Below are 25,013 nucleotides of genomic sequence, written 5' to 3' on the forward strand. Positions count from 1 at the left end.
TACTTTCATTATTTTCATTATTGAGAAGGTGTATTTTTGGAACCCAGTGAGTCAGCAACCTGAAAAGAAAGGCACAAAAGAAAAAAAGCTAGAAACAACAAGAGGTATTTGTTCCCTTTTCAATATCTCTGATGAAAGAAGCAAAAAGGGAAATACCAGCATCTCAGAGTGAATGCTCTGACGTGATCAGAGCACAGTGAGCAAGCAGATCTTATTTTAGCTCCATCTTCATCATGGAGAAGAAAGGGGCAGACTAAAAGTTAAAGAGGAAATCAGCTTAAGGCAGGTGACAGTAAGGGAAATTTAAGGACACATGAAGCTCCAAGGCCCTTGAAAGTGTGAACGAGTTAGGATTCTGCGAGCACACCCTTGAACACTAGAGGACCCTTTTGGATCTGATCAAGTTGTATCTGTGGGACCCTGAAAAAGGGTCCCTGAAGGCAGGTGAATGTTCTGACTTTCCAAGAGATTCCAGAAACACTTGGTGACCACGAAATTCTAGAACAGATTGCTAATCACTGATCTGTGAGCCCTTTAGGCAGAAGCCAGCTAGAGCCCAGGTGGAACAAATCATGCTCAGACAATTTCTCCCTTTTCATTAGGAACCACTGGGCTCTCAGCTGAAGGGGATGCAATAAACCTAATAATGTATTTTGATTTTGTTGAAGGACCCAGTTGAGATATCCTCATTGCCCCATTTCATATACAGCCTTTCAGGAGTTAGGCCAGTGGAAGCTGCCTGCTAACAAAAGCTTGGTTCACATGACTATGCATGTTCCCAGAGGCTGGAGAGCCCGCTTCGGGACATCTAGGCAGGACATGTATCACTGCCCTCTGCATAGACTATATTATTCATGCCTCTTTTCCTCAGTGGGACAAATTCCTGGATGTCTGAAGCCCCATCTTGCTCAGCGAGAAGCTGGGCACCTACATGACTGAAGCTGAAATGGTGAGTCAGATAAGCTCTCAGAGCAGCCACAGCTCATGATCACTGGGGACGGGGAACAGGTAAGGGCATATATAGAAGATGCATGCGTGCTAAGTCGTTTCAGTTGTATCAGACTCTCCGCGACCCTATGCACTGTAGAAGGCCAGGCTCCTCTGTCCATGGGAATCTCCAGGCAAGAATATTGGAGTGGGTTGCCCTGCTCTCCTACAGGAGATCTTCCCGACCCAGGGATCAAACCCACATCTCTTACATCTTCTGCGTTGGCAGGCAGGCTCTTTACCACTAGAGCCACCTGGGAAGATCTGGAAGATGAGATGGGGACTATCAAGAATTAACCTAGTTGATATTTATAAAGTGCAAAGAATAATAACTGCTTGCATCCTTTTGAGTGTGTACTATGTGCCAGACACCTAAATGCTTCATATAGTATTAGCACCTTTAATACTATCAGCATCCCCCTGTGATGATAAGACCTTTGAAAGTCAGTGGAAGCACGTGCACTGCCCCAGATCACACAACTAGTAGGTGACAGAGGACCAGTCTCTGGGTTTTATGATCAGACAGGAGGTGAAGTGCTGCAGCAGGTGAAGATGATGAGAGCAACAAAGGTGACACAAGTCCAGCGTCTGCTAACAGGAAGTCTGACTCCATTCCCTGAGGGCCACACCCAGCCCTCACTCTTCACACACAGCAGAGCCCTCTTCCTTTCACCAGCGCCTCCCGCTGCTCCTACCTCCCAACCCATGAGATCTGCAGCTTCATTAAGTATCGGACCTCAGTGACACGGTCAGAGGACAGAAGAGTCCTTGGAAGAAGGAAGCTCCCAAACACTGCACCAAATGGTGGAAGGAAGTGGGACACCAATGGGAGTAGGGGGAGCATATCTCCTGTTCCTCATTGGTTGGTTCTTTTAGTAAGTCATTAGGACAAAGCCGTGGGTCCCAAGGGCTTCCCAGGTGGCACTAGAGGTAAAGAACCTGCTGACAATGCAGGAGATGTAAGAGATGAGGGTTCAGTCCCTGGGTTAGGAAGATCCCCTGGACAAGGGCATGGCAACCCACTGCAGTATTCTTGCTGGAGAATCCCAAGGACAAAGGAGCCTGCAGGCTACAGTCCATAGGGTCACAAAGAGTCAGACAACTGAAGTGACTTAGCCCATGCATATGGGTCCCAAAGAGATCAGGGGATGGGAAATGACAGTCCCAGCTAAAGTCTCAAGTGTCACCAGATTTGTAGAGAGACCCGTTTCAATCACGCAGCCCTCGGGGAGGTCTCCACAGACTGCCGGATGGTTTCCCCTACCTACTGCCCTAAGCTGGACTCCTCCTATTGAGCAGAGAGTTAGAATAGAACCCCTCTGAAGCTGCTGAGCATGTCAGGAAACCAAGAATGGATTCAAAGTAACCCCTTGGCCATACGCCATCTGTCTTCACTGGTATTGCAGACCGAATTTAAATTTTGGAGTCTAATAGATCTGGATTCAAATCCTGATTCTGTGTCTGATAAATATGTGACCTTGGGAAAAGCATCAATCTGCATGAATGCGATTTCCTCAATCATACCTGCCTCCAAGAAGCCTCATGAGGGTTAAATGAGATCACTCATAAAATTCTCTGATAGATAATATAATTCAATATAATATATCTTGTGCTTGGCACATGCTAGCCTCAGAGTAGGAGCACTCTTCCTCATAGAAGAAAGAGCTGAGAAATACTAGGATACCAATAAGTTCATTTGTGTTTTTCCATAAGGTGTGATGGAAAAACCTGAATGCACTTATTGGCCAACCCTATATATCTCAGGGGGAGATGCTATCTTACTCATGAGAGATGGGAAAAGGACACACGTAGGGTGAGCAGGAAACAGCAAACTCCATCACCTCCACTCTCTGCCCAAGGACCTTCCTAATTCATGGGAAATCTTACCCTGGAGCTTGCAGCCTGGGTTCTGCAGGGCTCTTGGCGGTATCTCCCCATCAGAGTGGTTCGTTAAGAGTGAAGCCTTAAGTGTCTCTGATTTAACCCAACGCTTGCTGCGACAACTGCTCATTTGGACAGCTCATTTCTGCTCCTGCATCCCATTAGAGGCAACCCTTGCTCACCTCCATTTGGCTAAGGAGCCAGCTTAGGCTCTGGAGGAAATGGAAACTATTTACAGTAAATTATTCAATTAGAACCAGGAGCAAGGCGGGGGTGGAGGGGTGGGGGTGCTTCTGCTGTTGTTTAATGGGCCAATCCAAGTACAGCTCAAGGCAGGGCTGGGACTGTTTAATCTGAAGAATCCATTAGGGCTGTCAACAGGAGCAGGACAGTAAATACTGTGGGAAGCAGTTAAGCTCCAGCAGCAGCACCAACAGAGAGAATAGGAGCTGGGCATGGCGGTGGGTAGGAGAGGCACTGACCCAGGAATTCAGTCAAGTCTCTCCTTATACCATCCCCTATCCCCTCATTATCTCTCTTCCATGGAATTTATCACAATTGTAATTAAACAATTAACTGTGAAATTAACACTTAACTTCTTTCTCCCTTGAGGATCCTATCAGGGGTAGGGACTAGGTCTGCCCCACTGAGTGCTGTACCTCCTCGCCACGCCTCACCACACCATCTCCCTCCTGACACAGTGCCTGGTACATAGATCAATTAACACATACTTATTGACTAGGTGAGTTCTTATTGAAGGAACTTCAGCTTCCTCACCGAGAGACCAGAGACGAAGGTACCTATTTTCACCATATGGTTATCAGAATTCAGTGAGACAGTTAGGAGGGGCTTTTGCAACCATACACAGTGCATGGAAAGGGCTCTGCCTCCTAAATCCAGGAGAAAGAGCCACCTGCCCCTCTCTAGTTCTTGTAGTCCTCACTGCCTGGTGGTACCTTCCCTCCCTCCCACCAGCTCTATGCTCGTCAGGTTCTCCAGACAGACAGATGGATGAATAGACAATCCCAAAACTGCACAAAAACTACAATAACAAGAGCTTCCCTGATGGCTCAGTGGGTAAAGAATCCACCTGCAATGCAAGAGACACAGGAGACTCAGGTTCAATAACCGGGTTGGGAAGATCCCCTGGAGGAGGAAATGACAACCGACTCCAGTATTCTTGCCTGAGAAATCCCATGGACAGAGGAGCCTGGCAGGCTACAGTCCAAAGGGTCGCAAAGAGTCAGACGTGACTGAGCAACTAAACACACACACACACAAGGGGATGCTAAAGGAAGTCCAGAGGACCTCCAAGCAGTAGTAGGTGAGAATGGAAGGTCAGGGGAGCGGGTCATGGGAAGTTTCTCAGGACATGACCCCAAAGCTGAGAGAAGAATGTGGGAATAAGGGAAGGAGAAAAGGCAGAAAGGAAGAGTGTGCAAGCAGAGGGAAAGGCATGTGAAAGGCACAGAATCCTGAGTATGGTAAGGTTAGGGAACTACAAGGTTTCTAGAAAGGCTGGGGACCTCTGGGCTGGTAGTGGAATCTGGAGTAAGCTATTCCAGTGGCAAGGAAATACAGAAAAAGGAGTGGTCACTTTCAGCTGGAGAACAGGCCAGACTTCTTAGAGGAGGAGACATCTGACCTGAGTCTTAAATGTAGAGTGGGATCTTGCCAGGTGAAGATGGGACAGGACATTCAGTGCCAGGAGAGCCATGGCAAGGAGACCAGAAAATGGAGCAAGTATTAGAGACCCAGGTCTCTGGGGAGAGGAGGCGGTGGGCAGAGGGGTGGGGAAGGGAAGGTGCCTCTACAGTCCTGCATACAAAAGGAGCTGATTCTTTAGATTCTATCCTATAGATGGTGGGCACCACTGAAGGTGTATGAGCAGGAGAGTAAAATAATCAGAGTGGAATTTCCACTCCCATCGTGACCAATGGAGTAGATGGGCCTCAGGGAGCGAGATCAGCAGCAGGGGTTCGTTTAAGAGACAAACACAAGCTCCTAGCAGAACCCCGAAAGCCCCAGGGCTGGAGAAGTAGAGACCCGCTGTGGAAAGCAGGGATTCAATGAGCTTTGTGAGTATGGACAATGGGTCCCCTCCTCACTCCGGGCCTCCATGTGACTTATCTCCCACAGGTGGCAGTAGTATCAGAGATCCTTCTGCATTGCTAGCTGTGGTGGCCAGTCTCCTGCAGCAATCAGATACTGTAAAAACCCTTATTCCCCGGGGAGATGCAAGAACTCAAGCAAGCTGCCACCAGTCCTGCTGAATGGACCAAGTCTCATGAAATATAGAGAACACTGGCTCCCTGGAGGAGGCTCTGAGGGTCCCTCACAGCTGTCAGGCTACAGAGCCCAGCAAGTAGGCAGAACAAACCTCAGGGCTCACATTGCTGGCCTTGTCCCTTCAGGCCCTGGAAAGCCTGGCTGGACAACCTGGGTGGCCTGTGCATCATGTAGAGGGGGTCCACCCAGACTTTAGCCCTGCTCTTCAATTCTGGGGCCAGAATAGTTTCAGCAAGACACAAAGTCCCAAGCCTCCACCTGGATATGTCTATTGACATTTTCTAGCCCTAAGCTGGAAAGTAACAGGAATCCCATAATCCTGGAAAGTAATAGGACGTCCAAATTCATGGATGCACTTATGCACAAGTATGTCCATGAACTTTACAGGAGTAAGACTAGCAACAGGAGTTCATTTAAGAAACACTTACAAGCTCCCAGGGGGACCCCATAAACCTCAGGGTCAGTCAAAATCTAGGCAGGCTTCTTGGAGGAGTTTACTTCATACAGTATAAGAACCAATGGAAAGCATAAGAGAAGACCCCCTTATAATAATGATGATGATAAGAAAATGAGGAGTAGAGGGAGAAACACTTATTAGGTGCTGTGTATCAGGCACTCTTCTAAATGCTTTACAGTTAATCCTCAAAATAACTCTATGAAGTAAGTTACTATTACTGTCCCCCATCTTCAGATGAAGAAACTGAAGCACAAAGAGGTCAGCATGAACAGATGGAGAGACCCAGAGGGGGAAGAAATCTGCCTGATGTCACACAGTAAGCTGAGCTGTTCCTGGGGCTGGCACCCAGGTCTTCACACTCCCATAAACTCCCCTGGGAAATCCAAAGCAGGCTTTTCCTAGTGAGAGCCCAGAGAGTCCCATCCAGGCTCAGAGTAATTCACCCTAGGAAATCGATGGCACCACACTTCCCCATCTGTAAAACAGGGATAGTTACTGCTGCTTCTCTCCTTTGCTGTGATTACAAAGCACAGAGGAATGGACAGTGGACAGGGAGGTTCCAGGGATTCCTGGTCTAATTTGGCTCAGCCTTGGAATGGGACAGGCAGGTTGACTCAGAAGGACCCATGAGTCCCCCGAAGTTGGAGAAAACCAAGCCCAGAGTCCAACTTTCTTGGCCGAGGCCATGTGCCCCAATTCCTGATTAACACAACCAGCCATCCCCCAAAAGGCTCAACTTGTCAGAGCCAAACCCCAGCAGCCTCTCCTGAAGGAGCATGTGAAGCAATCCTGCAGGGGGATGCAGGCTCCTGGAGCCAAGAAAGCCATGGCGTCCCATCCTGTGACTCAGGGTAGGTTCATTCCGGCTCTGGTGCCCCAAACCCCAGCTGCCCATAAGAGGAGCCCCAAGCTTTGAACCACACAAGGAAACTGCAGTTACTGGCATCTGGGAGCTGTCCCTGAGCTGGTAATTTTCTAAGGGTCATAAGTAGGAAAATGGTGCTCCAGACCTCCAAGACCTTAAGTGGCATGCAGTCCTCAAGGGAGGCTTGGCTGGGCCTTTGGGCCACCGCCATGCAGAATTCTGTTGGTTAAGAATGCAGACTGTCCGGGTTCAAATCCCAGTTCCGTCAGTTATTAGCTGTGTGACCTCGGGTACTATGCGCCCTTGTCTATAAATCGGGGGTTGTACATTGTAAAGATAAAATGCAAGGGGTAGTCCCTTCCTCATAGCACTGCTGTTCAGATCAATGAGATCAAATATGTGAGGTACCCGGCACCCAAGGGTGCTTAATATAAAGATTGTTTCCATTTTTCTCTTCTGATGAGGACAGTACCCAGCAGTAGGGAGGGCAACAAATGGAAGCCATTCTGCCACCTCCTGAACTATGTCAAGCTAGTCAACTGCTTCTTACTCTTTAACTTTTTAATTATCTCTTCTTACTTTCTAACTTCTGCTGATACAAGTGTTAGCCAACTGCTCGAATGTTCTTCAGCTTTGATTCGCAAAACGAAAGTTGTCTCTCACTGGGCCCAGGTCCCAGGATGCTAAAATTAACAATCAGTATACTTTAAGCTAATGACTTACTGGTCGTGGCTGCCACGAATAGACATAACTCTCAGATAAAGCCCATTAGAGAAAATTGAATAGCTCCAATGTGGTGAAAATTTGGATATATCCTGTTTCATAAATCACACTCGGAGGTCACACTGGGCAAGCTATTTCCCTCTCTGAGTCATGATGAGGGCCCACATTGAGGGGGGTCTATATACCCTTGGGAAAGAGGACAGAAGAGAGACTACATTCTTTTGTAGTTTCACAAATACCATTTTCTCTTACTTCTAAAGCCATGAGTAGACAGTAGTACTACATCAACAATCATGCTAGTCCAGCCTCCCCATATTTTATTTCCTTCTTAAATGCTCCAAACTGGAGGATGCTCAATAACATCTGGAAAGCAGCATGATAAGGTTATGGAAATCCAAAAGTTCAGGATTGGGATTCCAACCCCAATTTTGTCTCTTACTAGGCCTCTCTGACCTTTAGCCTCTTCATCTGTAAAACGGGAATTTAATCTATTCTCAGGATTGTTATAAGAATCACATAAGATCATGTATCCTGCAGGGTACTTATAAGAGCAAGTGAAATAACAATACCATAAGCTACTTTGACCCAGGGAGCTAAGTTAATGGTGTCACACAGGAAGTCTCATGACATCTATCATTGTGCCCAGTGAAAGGTCCCACCCAGACTTCAGACCCAAAGAGCTGCTTCGAACTGAAAGGACTTAAAAAGCAGAATATACTACATATATTGGAAAGAAGAAAAGCCTTCCCTGGAGATCTGACAAAGATCATGCTTTGAATAAGTACAAATAACAACATTAAGACATTTTCCATAAATCAGTAAGTAATACTGGCCATGAAGAAACAATTAACATCCCAGCTCACACCCTGTGTGACTTAAATAGTATCGGGCAATCAAAGGAGAGTCCAGACTGAACCAGAACCTTGACTCAGCACCAGTGGCAAAGGATTCTCAGCAGCTCACTAACAAAAAGGAACCAAAGACACAGAACGAAGACCCATTCCCGGGCCACTGAATGCAAACAGAATAACCCAGAATGAGAGTTCAACACACGATTCTCAACAAATCCTACTGTCATCATTACTTCCTCAGATAAAGATTCTTTATGTGGGGGTACAGTGTCAGGTACTTGGACCACATGTTCCAAATATGATTATTTGAATTAATCCAGCCACAGAATGGATCAAACATGAAAAAGAGCCCATTCCCAGAATCTTGTCTTATGGAGGCTCAATGATGTTTGCTGCTGCTGCTAAGCTGCTTCAGTCGTGGCCGACTCTGTGTGACCCCATAGACGGAAGCCCACCAGGCTCCGCCATCCCTGGGATTCTCCAGGCAAGAATACTGGAGTGGGTTGCCATTTCCTTCTCCAGTGCATGAAAGGGAAAAGTGAAAGTGAAGTCGCTCAGTCGTGTCCAACTCTCAGCGACACCATGGACTGCAGCCCACCAGGCTCCTCCGTCCATGGGACCCTCCAGGCAAGAATACTGGAGTGGGGTGCCATTGCCTTCTCCACAATGATGTTTAGGAAGCCATATATCACAGTAGCATCTGAACAGTGTCTAGCACAGCATAGGAGCTCAATAAATGTTGGTTATTTTCCAAGAAAGGGTTGCATGGTTCTCCAAAAACATCTTGCTCTTCCATAATTCTGTGCATTGGTCATGCCACTCCAGCACATCCAGACAGAAATCTCAACACTCTTTATCTATCTCCAGGTAATATCGATATTTCAGGATGCAACTTTAACCCTACTTCATTTGGAAGGCCTTTTCCAAACACCCTAACCTACAGTAAATTCTCCCTCCAACAGGTTTCCTAGGAATAAATCAAACTCTGACGTCCTGAAATTTTTTAAATTATAGTAAAACATAAGCTTTCTTCATGGTCCCTCTCTCTTCCCATTTCTGCCTCCTGAGTGATAACAGAGCAACTAGAAAGCCACAGTATGGCAAAGCAAAAGATGGAATAAAGTGAGTTCTGAATCACAGTTTGAAGTAGAGCCACCCCACTCACATGAGTCTGTGTACAAGCAAGAATTAAACAAAATGTGCTAGCCACTAATATTTGGGGGGCTGTTTGTTCTGCCAATTAATCTTAACCTAATTGTGAGAATGAAAGTAAATGTGATATTTAAAATATTCATAAGTGTGCTAGGCACAGAGGTCTCTCAATAAATATATTTTTTCCCCTTCCCCCTCAGTCTTGGAGAAGACAGTGGAATATTGTGTTTGTCTACTGACAATTAGCCTTCTGGACACTGACTCTAATTCATGCACAGAACAGCCAGAGTCCAGAAGTAGATGAGGTAATGGTAGAATGAAATAAATACCTACAAATATTTAAATACCTGAGTCCTACCAATTCTGAGACTAAAGTTCCATTTCTCACTCACTGTCATCTTTGCTCATATGTATCCATTCATAATAGCCAAAATTTAGTATTGTCAGACGGTTCTAAGATGTATTATTTTGTATTTATCATATGAATCTGGGATGCAATTTCAGTCAATAGCATCTTTGTATTGTGTCACAGATTAATTGAAAACATGTTTTCTTAGACTTCCCTGGTGGTCCAGTGGTTGGGAATCCACCTGCCAATTCAGGGGACACAGGTTCAATCCCTGGTCTGGGAGGATCCAACATGCCACAGGGCAACTCAGCCTATGCGCTACATCTACAGAGCCCACAAGCTCTAGGGCCTGAAAGCTGCAACTGCTGAGCCTGAACTCTGCAATTACTGAAATCCATGTGCCTAGAGTCCCTGCTCCACAACAAAACAAGCTTGCCCACTTCAACTAAGCCTGCCTCCTGCTTGCTACAATTACAGAAAGCCTGCAAGCAGCAACAAAGATCTGGGGCAGCCAAAAATTAATTAAGTAAGTAATTACTTTAAAAAGAAAACATGTTTGCTTTTCTACAAAATCACGGGGCATCTTACAATCTGTGGCATCTTAAATTTAATGAAATATGGTATCGGGCACTTAACTGTATGTCAAGTACACTTCCAGGTTCTTTTTAAAAGTAAATTAATTTATTTCTCAAAAAAGCATCAGAATAATTAGTACTACTATTATTCTCATTTTGAAGACATGGAGATGAAGCTCCAAAGATCCAATAATTTGCTATGGTGCATATCTAGTAAGTTGAGTTAGAATAATGATTGTATCCTCTCTTTAAGAAAATCTATACTAAGCCACCATCTTTTAGCACATGATTATTAGTTGATAACTGATTACACTTCTCATAGAGAAAGTTCACATAAGAATTCTATGTACAGCAATACAGTACAACATATATTCTAAAATACTTCTTCATAAGAATTTTAAAGGACTGATAAAGATGTTTTCATGTTTTTTTAAATATATCACTTAACTGGCAAAAGTGTAAGAAATCTGGAGAAACCAAAAGGAAAGCAAACGCAGGAAACAAAAATAACAAGCAAGGGTTGAAGGGAGTTTTTGCCCTGAGAACATCGGCTGAATGTTGTATTCCCCAAGCTTCTTTCCATGCATGTATGGGGAAGAACGGACAAGGGACAAAGCCTAGGAGGTTACGGAAACAATCAAACAGTGGTCCAGAAGGCCAAAACCCCAATGCAGGGGTGAAGGAGGAATAAATTTCCTATACAGACGATGTAAGAAAAGTTGCCTGTCACAACTTTGATGCTGGGTTAAAAGAAGTAAAATCTTTTCTGAGAATTAATGACCACAATATGAAAAGGGTTTGTAGCCTGAATTCACATTATCTATGAGGAGAAAAAGCTCAGTTAGAGAATTTAGCTTCAAGAAATAAAAAAGAGTCTTGGAAACATTTTCAAGGAACAGAGGCTATAAAATATGACCGAGTAGATTTTGGAAAGAACCAGATAGAACTTATATAAATTAAAAATACAATAATTAAAATGAAAAACTCACTGGACAGATTAATCGCAGCTTAAAATTGGATTGGTGTATTAAAAGGTAGGACAAATGAAATAACCTAAAATGTAGCCCAGAGAGAGAAAGAGACAAAATACGAGAGAATTGGAGCTAAGGAACAGAAAGTAAAATAGACTCACAAGTATTTAATCAGGTTTCTAAAAGGAGATAGAGAGAATAGGAGGGGAAAAGTGACACCCAAAAAACTGGTGGCTGAAAAATTTCTCGGAAATTTTGAAAGACAAAACAACTTTCAAATCCAGGAATCCCAGTGAATCCCAAGCAGGAAGAATGCAAAACATCTACACACCCTAGATAATTCATGAGACTAAAGAACACAAAAGACAGAGAAGCTTTGAAAGCATCCAAAGGTAAAAAAAAAAGAGAGAGAGAAAGAGAGACAGAGAAAGAGAAATTAGACTTACAAGTGACCACTTGATAACAATGATAAAAGTCAGCAGAGAGTGGAAAAATTTCTGATCACTGAAAATAATTATCCTAAAATTTTATCCTCGGGAAAACTCTTTCAAGAATGAGAAGGAAATAGACACATTTTCAAGCCAGTAAGAATCTCACACCAAAGAAAATTCTAAAAGATTGATTTCAGGCAGAAAGAATGTAATGCCAGAAGGAGGGTTTGAAATATAAGAAAGGATGATGAGCAAACTTACTTTCACTATGTGAGTAAATTCAAACACTGACTGTAAGAAACAATCATAATACTTCATTTGTGGGATAAGAAAAGAAAGATAAATCTCAACTTTATACATAAATTCAGAAGGGGATGACTAAAGTAAGTTAAAGCATTCTAATATTCTTTTATTTGGAAGGAGGAAAATAGAAAGGTAAATTAACTTTAGCATTATTAGGTTATTATAAATGCTATAATATTTAGGGTAACCAACCGAAAGAATATACACAGAGGTAGAAACAGACATTACCATTCAAATATGTTCAGTTCAGTTCAGTCACTCAGTCATGTCCAACCTTTTGTGACCCCATGGACTGCAGCACGCCGGGCTTCCCTATCCTTTACCAACTCCCGGAGCTTACTCAAACTTACATCCATTGAGTCAGTGATGACATCCAACCATCTCATCCTCTGTCATCCCCTTCTCCTCCTGCCTTCAATCTTTCCCAGCACCAGGGTCTTTTCCAAGGAGTCAGTTCTTCACATCAGGTGACCAACATATTGCAGTTTCAGCTTCAGCATCCACCCTTCCAATGAATATTCAGGACTGATTTCCTTTAGGATGGACTGGTTGGACCTCCTTGCAGTCCAAGGGACTCTCAAGAGTCTTCTCCAACACCACAGTTCAAAAGCATTAGTTCTTTGGCACTCAACTTTCTTTATGGTCCAACTCTCACATCCGTACGTGACTACTGGAAAAACTATAGCTTTGACTAGACGGACCTTTGTTGGCAAAGTAATATCTCTGCTTTTTAATATGCTGTCTAGGTTGGTCATAGCTTTTCTTCCAAGAAGCAAGTGTCTTTTAATTTCATGACTGCAGTCACCATCTGCAGTGATTTTGAAGCCCAAAAAAAAAGTTTCTGTTTCCATTGTTTCCCATCTATTTCCCATGAAGTGATGGGACCAGATGCCCTGATCTTAGTTTTCTGAATGTTGAGTTTTAAGCCAACTTTTTACTCTCCTCTTTCACTTTCATCAAGAGACTCTTTAGTTCTTCTTCACTTTCTGCCATAAGGGTGGTGTCATCTGCATAACTGAGGTTACTGATATTTCTTCCAGCAATCTTAACTCCAGCTGTGCTTCATCCAGCCTGGCATTTCACATGATCTACTCTGCACATAAGTTAAATAAGCAGGGTGACGACATACAGCCTTGATGTACACTTTTCCCGATTTGGAACCAGTCTGTTGTTCCATGTCCAGTTCTAACTGTTGCTTCTTGACCTGCATACAGGTTTCTCAGGAGGCAGGTCAGGTGGTCTGGTATACCCATCTCTTAAAGAATTTTCCAGTTTGTTGTGATCCACACAGTCAAAGACTTTGTTGTAATCAATAAAGCAGAAGTAAATGTTTTTCTTTGCCAACAAAAGTACGTCTAGTCAAGGCTATGGTTTTTCCAGTGGTCATGTATGGATGTGAGAGTTGGACGGTGAAGAAAGCTGAGCGCCGCAGAATTGATGCTTTTGAACTGTGGTGTTGGAGAAGACTCTTGAGAGTCCCTTGGACTGCAAGGAGATCCAATCAATCCATCCTAAAAGAGATCAATCCTGGGTGTTCATTGGAAGTTCTGATGTTGAAGCTGAAACTCCAATACTTTGGGCACCTCATGTGAAGGGTTGACTCATTGGAAAAGACCCTAATGCTGGGTAGGATTGGGGGCGGGAGGAGAAGGGGACGACAGAGGATGAGATGGTTGGATGGCATCACCGACTCGATGGACATGGGTTTGGGTAGACTCCGGGAGTTGGTGATGAACAGAGAGGCCTGGTGTGCTGCAATTCATGGGGTTGCAAAGAGTCGGACACGACTGAGTGACTGAACTGAAATGTTTTTCTGGAACTCTCTTTCTTTTTCAGTGATCCAACGGATGTTGGCAATTTGATCTCTGGTTCCTCTGCCTTTTCTAAAACCAGCTTGAACACCTGGAAGCCCATGGTTCACGTACTGTTGAATCCTGGCTTGGAGAATTTTGAGCATTACTTTGCTAGCTGTGAGATGAATGCAATTGTGCGGTAGTTTGAGCATTCTTTGGCATTGCCTTTCTTTGGGATTGGAATGAAAACTGACCTTTTCCAGTCCTGTGGCCACTGCTGAGTTTTCCAAATTTGCTGTCATATTGAGTGCAGCACTTTCATAGCATCATCTTTTAGGATTTGAAATAGCTCAACTGGAATTCCATCACCTCTTCTAGCTTTGTTCATAGTGATGCTTCCTAAGGTCCACTTGACTTTGCATTCCAGGATGTCTGGCTCTAGGTGGGTGATCACACCATCATGGCTATCTGGGACATGAAGATCTCTTTTGTATAGTTCTTCTGTGTATTCTTGCCACCCCTTCTTAATATCTTCTGCTTCTGCTAGGTCCATACCATTTCTGTCCTTTATTGAGCCCATCTTTGCATGAAATGTTCCTTTGGTATATCTAATTCAAATATGTAGAAGAGAAAAAATTCAAAAGGGGACAAAAGTGTGGAAGGGGGTATCAATGAATAATAGCCATCAGAGTAAGGAGAGATAAACTAAACTAGCCACTTGTAAGCAAAGATTATAAAGCATGCATTATAGGCAGAGATAGAGAAAAAGAGAAAAAGAAAGAGAAAGCAAAAGAGGAGGAGAGAGAGGGAGAGAAAAGGAAACAAAGTGTGCTATGTGCTGGCTCTAAGAAATATCCCTAAAACAAAAACACCCTGAAACAGCTTGCAGTTAAAGGCTACAAATGATATGCCATAGAAAAGTATTTACTGAAGAATTCTGGTGCTAAAATATTTGTATGACACAAAACAAACTTTAAGACAATATGCATTACAGAGATGAAGAGTTTCACTGCATAAAAATAAACAGTTTAGCCAATCAAGAAGATTGAAAGCACTACTTAAGAAGTGTATGTTACACTTGGATAAAGAAGAGCATAAAAAGGGGACTTGTGGGGAATTGTCAGATTAGCACCTATATATATTTTGGAGAAAAAACAAAAAAGAAGAAAATAATAATAATGAGGATGTACTGTAAAACAATAATACAGATATACAAAGTAAAAACTGATAACATTTGAAGGAGCAATGAACAAATCAAGAATCACAGATGGAGATTCCAATGTAATTCTGTCATTGATTGACAGCTCAATCAAAAAGAATATCAGTAAAGATAAAGAAGATATGAATGGCATAATTAAAAGTTATAGTTAATGTTTATGAATAGAACACTTCATTCAACTTATCAGGAATACACACTCTTTTTGAGGATTTGTGATTCACTATTTTTTTTCTAATGAGTAATGACTGGATCTTAAAGCAAGTCTCAGCAAATTTCCAATGACTGATATCCTACAGACTATAATCTGTACCCCAATATAAACATCCCCATATATTTGGATACTTTAAACACACAAATCATAGGTCAAAGAAGAAATTAAAACAGAAATTAGAAAACAAACATGAATGATTATGAAAACATGTATATAAAAATCATACGGTATGCTGATAAGTAGAATGAAAAGCAAAGGTTACAGTCTTAAATTAGAAAATATGAAAATGAGAATAATTCTAACTTCTAACAACATAAGAAATTTTAAAAAAGAAAAGAATAATTTCAAAGAAAGTAGCAAAAGAAAAATAGTTAAGGAATTCCTTGGTGGTCCACTGTTTAAGAATCCATCTGCCAATGCAGGGAACATGGGTTCAATCCCTATACTGGGAAGATCTCACCAGCTGTGGGGCAACTAAGCCTGTGGGCCACAAACAGTAAGCTAACAGCCCATAACTACTTACTCCAAGCATGGCAACTATTGAAGCCTGTGTGCCCTAAACCCCATGTTCCACAAGTCACTTGAATGAGAAGCCTGTGCACTGCAACTAGAGAGTATTTCCCAGTCACTGCAACTAGAGAAAGCCCATGCACAGCAACCAAGACCCAGTGTGACCAAAAATAAAGAAAAAATTTTAAGTTAAAAAAAAAGAAAAAGAGTTAAGGTAGAAGCAAACATTAAGCCAAGCACAACAAAAACACAAAACATAAGCATAAATGAAATGATCAATAGAGTTAAAATTAGTTTTTGAAAACAAATAAAATAGATGAACTACTGGTAAGATCAGAAAAAAGGAAACAATATGAATGGCAGAAACCAACACACCACAGTAAAGAAATTATCCTCCAATTAAAAATGAAAAAAGAAAGAAGATACAAATAATCAATATTCACAATAAAAGCACACACATATATATAATAATTTATAATAATAAATAATAAAAGCAAGTTTATTACTACAAATGCAGCAGAAATAAGAGACTATGATGGATAATATTATACAGACAAGTATTCTGCAATAGTACTGAAATCATAAACTAGACAAATTCCTAGGAAAATACAATTTACCAAAGTTGACTGAGGAAGAAATAGATCTATAACTACTGAATAAATTAACCAATAGTTTAAACTCTTCCCTAAAGAAAACCACCAGGCACAAAGAAGTTCACAGAGCAGTTTCCATCATTCAAAGGGAAGGTAACTCTTCCTTTGTCAAGCTTTTCCAGAGAATAAGAATAACAGAAAACAGGAGATAGGCACAACATTGTAAATCAAATATAGCTTCAATTAAAAAATAGAATATGAAAAATTAAAAAATATACTTCAATTTATTTTGTAAGACTGACATAATTTTGATACTGAAACTAAAATACACAAGAAAGGAAATACATAGGACAACCTCATGTATAGACAATAGACAAAAATACAATATTAAAAATAGTATCCAGCTATATATATATTTATATATATACACTAAGTGTATATATGTGTATATATATATATATATATATATATATATATACTAAGTATATATATATATATATATATATACACTAAGTGTATATATATATATATGTATACTAAGTGTATATATATATATATATGTATACTAAGTGTATATATATATATATATATGTATACTAAGTGTATATATATATATATATATATATACATATATATATATATATAAAGAATAATAAACAATGGCCAAGTTGGGTTTAGCTTAAAAATACATGGCTGCCTAAACATTAGAAAATAAATTAATGAAACTCACTACATTAATAGGTTAAAGAAGAAAAATCTTATGATCATCTCAATTGATAAAGAAAAATAATCTCATAAAATTCAACAACCATTGAGAAAACTAGGAAAATAGAGACTTTCCTTAAACTGATTAGAGGGCATCTATCAAGAAAAAATATACAGGAACAACATACGTAATGGTGACATGTTGAAAGCATTTCCTGTGAGATCAGAAACAAAATTAAAATGCCAGCTCAACTTCTATTCATTATTGTGTTACAAATCTTAGCTCGTGTAGAAAGAAAGAAAATGTGTAAGAACGGAAACAAAACTGTCATTATTCACAGTTGGTATGATTTTCCATAGGGCTTCCCCAACAGCACACAGCCAATGGGGTGAGTGGAGGCTACAGTTGGTCTCTGCTGTGTCTACCCAGCAGTATACCCTACACAGGGCTGAGTCCACCACACACAAACCTGAAGTCCACTTGACAAACCAAACCTCCATGGGTCTGTGTCTTCCCAGAAAAGGTATCTTTCCCTAATTCCTATTAAAATGTGCCATGAACTAGTAAGTTACTCTCCTTGTCAATGCAGAAAGACCCAAAGTATCTACAAAGAGATTATTTTAATTCATGAAAGGGCTTAGAAAGGTGGCTAAAATAGATATGAAAGTCAAGTAGAGTCTTAGATGGGCTTCCCTAGTGGCTAAAGGGATAAACAATCCACTTGCCAATTCAGGAGACACAGGCTTGATCCCTGGGTTAGGAAGATCCCCTGGAGAAGGAAGTGACAACCCACCCTAGTATTCTTGCCTGGGAAATCCCATGGACAGAGGAGCCTTATGGACTACAGTCCATGGGGTTGCAAAAAGAGTCAGACACGACTTAGCAACTAAACAATAACATATACCTAGACACCAGCACAAAAATAAAGTGAAATTTAGAAGAGAGGGTATTTACAAGAGCAACAAAAATATATAAGGTATATAAAAATGAAAAAATGTGTAAGTTCTTTATTGAGAAAATTATAAAATATTATTAAAAGATACTAAAGAAGACCAAAATAAATGAAGTTTTTCATGTATATAGACAGGAAAATGTCAATTCACCATAAAATGACCTAGAGGTTCCATGCAGTCCCAATCAAATCCCCACAAAATTTTTTCCTAGGACTTGATGCGTTAACCCAAGATTATTCCTGAAAAAGTAAAAGAAATCAGGGCACTTTTCTTGCCAGAGAATAAAGACTTATTTTCAAATAATAAATACAATGTGATAATGACCCTAGAATAAACTTAGAGAATTGAATAGAGAGCCCCCAAATAGACTAAAGCAAGTATAGAAACTTGATTAATGACAGAGGAGGGGGAAACAGGAGAGACAGAGAGAGAGCACTCATGACCATCCCAAAGCATATGCAGAAGGTGAGTTGGGAATGGTTGGGGGGTGAGTCCCACCATTGCTCCTGCCTAGTATATTAGGGGAGAGCTCCTTCTTGCCCACACTTATTTCCTCAGAGCAAAGCCTGAGCCGGTTTTTGCTAGAGAGAAACAGCTAAGAGGGTTGCTCTCAGAGAGCCCTTCTGCAGACAGAAAAGGCTAGCCCATCTCCAGGACAACCATATGAGAAAGCTTCTGAAGATGAGAAATGGAAGGTTAATTAAGAAGACCTGTTATAAGATCCTTTTAATATGCTGCTAAATTCAGTCTGAATGATCAAGTGGGATTTATCCTGAGAGGCAAGGAGGCTTCAACATACACAAATCAATAAATATAATATACATATTAATAGAATGAAGGACAAAAACCATATGATCCTCTCAATAAATGCAGAAAAACCATTTAACAAAATATGCTGCCCTCTCATGAGACAAGCTCTCAATAAATGCAATATAGAAGGTGTATACCTCAACATAATAGGCCAGATATGACAAATTCACAGTTAACATCATATTCAATGGTGAAATATTAAAAGCTTTTCTTCTAATGTTAAGAGCAAGACAAGGGTACTCACTGTCACGACTCCTATTCAACATGATACTAAAAGTCCTAGCCAGAACCATTAAGCACCACCAACAACAAAGTCATTCAAATCAGAAAGCAGAAGTGAAAATGTCTGTTTTCAAGATGATATACTCTTACATATAGAAAACCCTAAAAATCCCACCAAAAAACTGTTGGAACTACAATAATAAATGGATTTGGTTAATTTTTTTTTTCAGGATATAAAATCAACTTGCAAAAAATCAGGTACTAACTACAAACCATTTGAAAGATTTGAAAAATAAAGAAAACTATCCCATTTACAATATCATCAAAAAGAATAAAATATTTAGGAATAAATTTAACCAAGGAGGTGAAAGATCTGTACACTGACAAATATAAGACATGGGTGAAAGACACTGAAGAAGACACAAAGAAATGGATGGTCCACATTCATGGAGGAAAAGAATTAACATTGTTAATATGTTCATACTACACAAAGCTATTACAGACAATGTAATCTCTACTAAAAGCCTAATGGAATTTTAAGAGAAAATTTTTAAAAAATCCTAATACTCATATAATACTACAAAAGATCCCAAATAGCTAAAGCAATCTTGAGAAAGAACAAAGCTAGAAGCATCACACTTTCTGATTTCCAGCTATATTACAAAGCTATAGTATCCAAGGGCTTCCTTGGTGGCTCAGTGGTAAAGAATCCTCCTGCCAATGCAGGAGATGCAGGTTCAATCTCTAGGTCACAAAGATCATCCGGAGAAGGAAATGGCAACCCACTCCAATATTCTTGCCTGGGAAATCCCATGGACAGAGGAGCCTGGCAGGCTACAGACCACAGGGTCACAAAAAGAATCAGACACAACTAGCAACTAAACAACAATAAATAGTATCCAAACTATATGGGACTAGCATAAAAATAGACACAAAGACCAATGGAAAAGAATCATGAGCCCAGAAACAAATTTAACACCAATCATCAGAAAATGCAAATCCAATGAGATATCACCTCACACCTGTTAGAATGGTTATAATCAAAAAGACAAGATAGAAGCACTGGTGAGTATGTGAAGAAAAGAGAATTAGTGTGAACTACTGGTGGAAATGTAAATTGGTGCAACCTCTGTGGAAAACAGTATGGAAGTTTCTCAAAAAAATTCAAAATAGAACTACCATGTGATCCAGCAATTCTACTTCTAGGTATATGTCTGAAGGAAATGAAATCACTGTCTCTAAGAGATATCTACACCCCTATATTCTTTACAGCATTATTCACCAGAGCTAAGACATGGAAACAACCTAAGGGTCCTTCAATGAATGAATAAAGAAAAAAAGAAAACTAATATAAATATATATATATATATCACAATGGAATATTATTTAGCCATAAAAAGAAGGAAATCCTGCCATTTGTGACAATATAGATGGACCCTGAGAGCACTATGCAAAGTGAAATAAGTCATATAGAGAAAGACAAATGACCTCATTTACATGTAGAACCTAGAAGAGCTGAACTATAGAAACAGAGAGTAGAATGTTGGTTGCCAGGGGCTGGGGGTTGGGAGAAATGGGTAGGTATTGACCAAAGGGTACAAATTTTCAGTTATAAGATGAATAAGTCCTGGAGATTTAATGTATGCATGGTGACTACAGTTTACAATACTGTATTGTATATTTGAAAGTTGCTAAGAAAGCAGATTTTCAAAATTTTCACCACATAAATAAAAAGGTGGAGACAAATGTGTCACTAACCCTACTGTGGTAATCATTTCACAATAAATACATCTATCATCTCATCACATTATACACCTTAAACTTATACAATGCTATATATCAATTATAGCTCAATAAATCTGGGGGGGTTGGATAGAGAGAAAGACCTGGGCTTGGCCAGTTACCCACCACCCTGCTAAAATAGTCTATGGCAGACAAGAGCACAGGATCATCAATGCAAAACCTGCTGCAGAGTACCTGCTTCTTGCCCTGACCTGCCTTTGCATAACCAGGCACAGAGGCCAGCACAGCCCCTCACTACTGTGCCTGGGTTGGGTGGGGCTGCCCCAGGCTGAGAACACTTCAGCTTATGTGGTCCAGGTATGCGGGGGTGGATGCTGTCATCTTGATAACTTGTGCCATCTGATAAACACAACCCGCATCCCATGCAGTCCTTACAACTCCCTTTCCAAACCCAAATGGTAGAACCAAAGAACATAAGCCAACAGCCAAGAAACCTGCAGCTTCAACTAAGCTAACTTCATGAACTTCGTCAAACGACTTAACTTCTCTGGGCCTCTTTCTTCATGTGCGAACTGGAAATAATAATGTATCTTTGTTATCCAGCACAGTTGCCGTAAAGTTTGAAATACAAGGAGATTACACTGCTTCATATCCTTATACGAGATCATAAAAATTATAAGGATTTCGTTAGTCAATATGGATATGAGTCTCTTAAAAAAAACCAAAGACATGAATTTATAAAGGTAGAATTTCAGGCAAAGTAAAAGAGACCTGGGCCAGGATAGAAGTCTCGAAGTTAAGGTGTTAACCAAAATTCCTTAGTGTTATGTAAGCAATAAACCTGGAAGGTTATAGGACAGGTCCTCAGGAATCCTCTCTTCCAACTCTGTGGTTCATGACAAAGGAAACTGAGGTTGAGAGAGGGCAAAAGGCTTGCCCAAGTCACAGGGGAAATTTGTGGCTGAACCCAGATTAGAATTCAAGTTCCTTCTTCCCTTCCTCCCAGGTTCTGTCCAAAACCTGGTCTTAGTTCATGATGTTACTACCTTCAAGAGTGTGATGACCCCACACCTGAAGAAAACCCCACTGCCTCTCCCAGGACATTCACTGAGGGATGCCAGACTCAGGGCACTTCTTCTCCTTTGTCTACAGATTCAGTTTGCTGATGCGTATTACTCACTCATCTCCATGTGGAAATCCCTCTGTCAACACCGTAGTACAAGACAAACAGATTGTGTTGACCAAGAGCTTAAGAGGCAATGACTCATCCAGGGCTGACGCAGACTCCAGGGTCTGGACTAGCAGGAGCTACAGCACAAATCCCTCTGACTTTTCAGGAAACTGTCCCCAGCTCATCCCTTCCACTAAGATCCTGAGTGGGAGGATGGAGGCATATCAGAGGACGGTTCCATCTGAAATCCTGCCGTTGGTCAGACTTCTGCACGCTGTGGGCAAAGAACAGTACCTCTTCTTAAAAGTGTGGCCTTCAGCTCCTTGGGTCAGCAGGGGAACAGATAAGTGAGTTTGGTGAACTTTCGGGAGACCAGCCTCAGGCCAGACCAAGCACAGCACTCACATATAAACATGCATCCCAGGTGCCCATCTAGAGGCTGTGAAATCCCCTGAAGGCTGTTCTCTCAAGCTGGGCAGGACCTCTCTCTCTCTTGCAATGGCCTCAGACCGAAGACACCCAGCCCCTTACACCTGTCACCTCTCCCTCTCAGCAGACACCCTTGTGAGATCAGCCCCCTTACTTCCTCACATCCATGGCCCCTTGACCAAGAGCTGTGAGTCTAGCTGAAGTAGAAATGGCCGCAGGCCAGGCCATGGGAGTGCATGAGGGATCCAGAGCCAAGCTCTCCCCCGACTCACAGGCAGCTCTTTCTGCTCCCACATCTGAGACCAGTCTCACTCACATCAGCCTTGGTCCATGTCAAGAGAGCATCTGCTCTGTATCAGGCTGCAGCTAGATGATGGAGAAGTAGATGCATAAAACAATTTCCTTTTTCTTAGAATCTCCTCTTCCATTAAAAGATATATACATAAATGTAAAATTAAATAAGGCATAGTAATTCCTCCAAGATGAGTTCAAATAAGATGCTTGACCTTTCTCTGCCACACGTGCTCCTGTATGGCCTTGGATAATTTATGCTCCTTTTCTGGACTTCCAATTTCCCATCTACAGATCTCTGCTCTGAACATAATGTTCCTACAATCCAAGGACCCCCTCCCCAGAAGCTTCACGGCCAGAGATCAGACCCAAAGTCTTTTCTGCAACTTGCTCTGCCCAAAACAGGCTTCTCTGTGGTCTTTGATCAAAGACAACTTCAAGTTCCAGGACACATCTAGGGTTTGTACCAGTGAAACCTACTTCATCACCTGCTTCTTCTGTTGGCCATTATAGCCCCACATCACTGCATCCCTACCTGCTGTGCATCTGGGGGCCACCCCAATATTCCTCCCAATCTCAGGGTCCTGGTGGGCAATAAGACCATGTAGGTTCACACAAGGCAATTGTCTTCTTGCTGGTTGCACAGCCCCCAGACTATTCTAATGTTAGTTGCAGCCTCTTCAAACACTGCTGTCATTGCAACATCTCCTTGAAAATCTCCAGTGGCTCCCCAGTGTCTCTCATCTCAGATGTGAGCTCCTGAGCCTGGTGCTTATCATTCTCCGGGTCCTGTTTCCACCCACCCGCCTCTTTGGGCCTTACCAAACCCTCCCCTTATGCTCATGCTTCAAGGCAAGTTTCCTGCTATTCTTCAGGACTGACTTGCTGTCCCCACACATCAAGATGCAGCTTAAATGTGGTCTCCTCCTAGAAGCTTACTCAGATCCCCCCACCCCAACCCAGACCACAGGGCACCCAGAACACTGAAGTACTGACGGCTCCTCCCCCTCAATATTCACATAGCTAGCCCTTTCACTGCCTTCTGGCCTCTGCTTAAATAGCCACATATCAGAGAGAACCTCTTGACCTAGCATAAATGTGTAAGTCCCCTCCCACCCTTGGAACTCCCTTTGTATCTTTTATATTTCTCACAGCACTCAGCATCATTTTGCATAGATCAACCAGTTTACTGTCTGTCTTCCCACAACAGAAAGCAAATTCTCTGTGAGGTGTTTTGCTTGCTGTTATATTTCCAGTGCCTAGAATAATGCATGGCGCAGAGTAGGTGCTAAGTATTAATAGATCATCGTTGAATGAATGAGGGAGAGAGGGAATGAGTGAAGGAGTCTGTAGCTTAGATCCTGGACACCTTCAGGCATGTTTCCAAGATGCTCTTATCTGATGTGGCTGCCATTGTCCTATGTCTGCTCAGCCCCAGCCCTGTCTGATGTTGCAGCAGATGGACAGCACACATTCTGGGGGGCTCTTTGTAAATGACAAACCCCAGGGAACTGAAAGAGCAGCCTCTAGAGGGGTGGGGCCAGGATCAGTCCACTGCCTGGTTTTTAAATGCCACATTTTAAACCCTGCTGTCCCGTCCTCCCCACCCCCAGCCTCTCTGAAAATTCCATAGGGTTAAAAGGGCAATCCTGGTGGAAATGAGGAAGAAAACAAAAGCATCCTCTTTTCCATGATGGGGCTCATGAGGAGCTGTGTCTCTTTCTCTTTTAAGCCTGAGCCATGAGTACTTCTGCGGAAACCAGCTACCACCACCTACCTATCTGATTAAGGAGCTTAATTCCTAAGTTCTCACCACCATCAATACAGGGAACGGGACACTAGAAAAGCAAGAAGTGAAATAAGAGGAACAGGCAGTGTGGCAGCATCTCCCTCTCTTCCTGTTAACACCCTGCAAGCACACAGGGCCCTCCACCAGCACAGTGATGCCTCCCCACCCTGATGTCGCTTCTCCTGGGCTCCTGGACTTTGAGGACCACATGGAAGAGAGATGAAAGAAAGGCAGGTGAGGGTAACTCACCAGCTCTGAGTCCCGCTACAGACCCAGCATAAAGTCTCATTTGCAGATGGATAGATGGGTGCGTGAGCAAGTGACTATGAAGGCGAAATATATATGGAGTGAGTGAGTGAGGAATGCAGGAGTGGGTGGGCTAGAGTGACTGAATGGGCTCTCCATCCTAGTGCCATTGGCATCTTTGCAAGGACACCTCACTGGGCTTGGCAAGACGCTACCTCTGAATTCTCTTTTCAGCTTGTCTCTAGTGCAGTCTCAGGGATGGGGAGGAGGTTGGCAACTCCTGACTAATGTGAATCAGGCAAGTGATTCTCAGTCTCCAAGGAGCCTTCATAAATGTTTGTTAAATCCTATGTAGCAGGCAAGAAGGCAGATAAAACCACCTGGAGGCCTCTCAGACCTCCTGTTTCCTCTACAAACCAGAAAGTAAGTTACAGCTCAGAGAGGCCATGTGACTTAGCTATTTTATCCAGGAACTTCTTAGAATCATCCAGGA

The 25,013-nt window shown here is 42.0% G+C and overlaps 1 protein-coding gene and 1 long non-coding RNA gene across 2 annotated transcripts in view; one reads left to right on the top strand and one right to left on the bottom strand.

The window, feature by feature from the left end:
• Positions 1-25,013, bottom strand: part of INSC (INSC spindle orientation adaptor protein) — a 132,622-nt gene that overhangs the window by 98,529 nt on the left and 9,080 nt on the right. The window lies entirely within an intron of this gene.
• On the top strand, positions 511-24,179 carry LOC145525349 (uncharacterized). The gene is made up of 3 exons (XR_014068128.1): positions 511-949; positions 5,849-5,930; positions 21,747-24,179. It is a non-coding gene; the product is annotated as an uncharacterized LOC145525349 (long non-coding RNA).

Source organism: Giraffa tippelskirchi, chromosome 11, assembly GCF_054371585.1.
Source record: "Giraffa tippelskirchi isolate mGirTip1 chromosome 11, T2T-mGirTip1v1.2.pri, whole genome shotgun sequence".
Taxonomy (NCBI): Eukaryota; Metazoa; Chordata; class Mammalia; order Artiodactyla; family Giraffidae; genus Giraffa; species Giraffa tippelskirchi.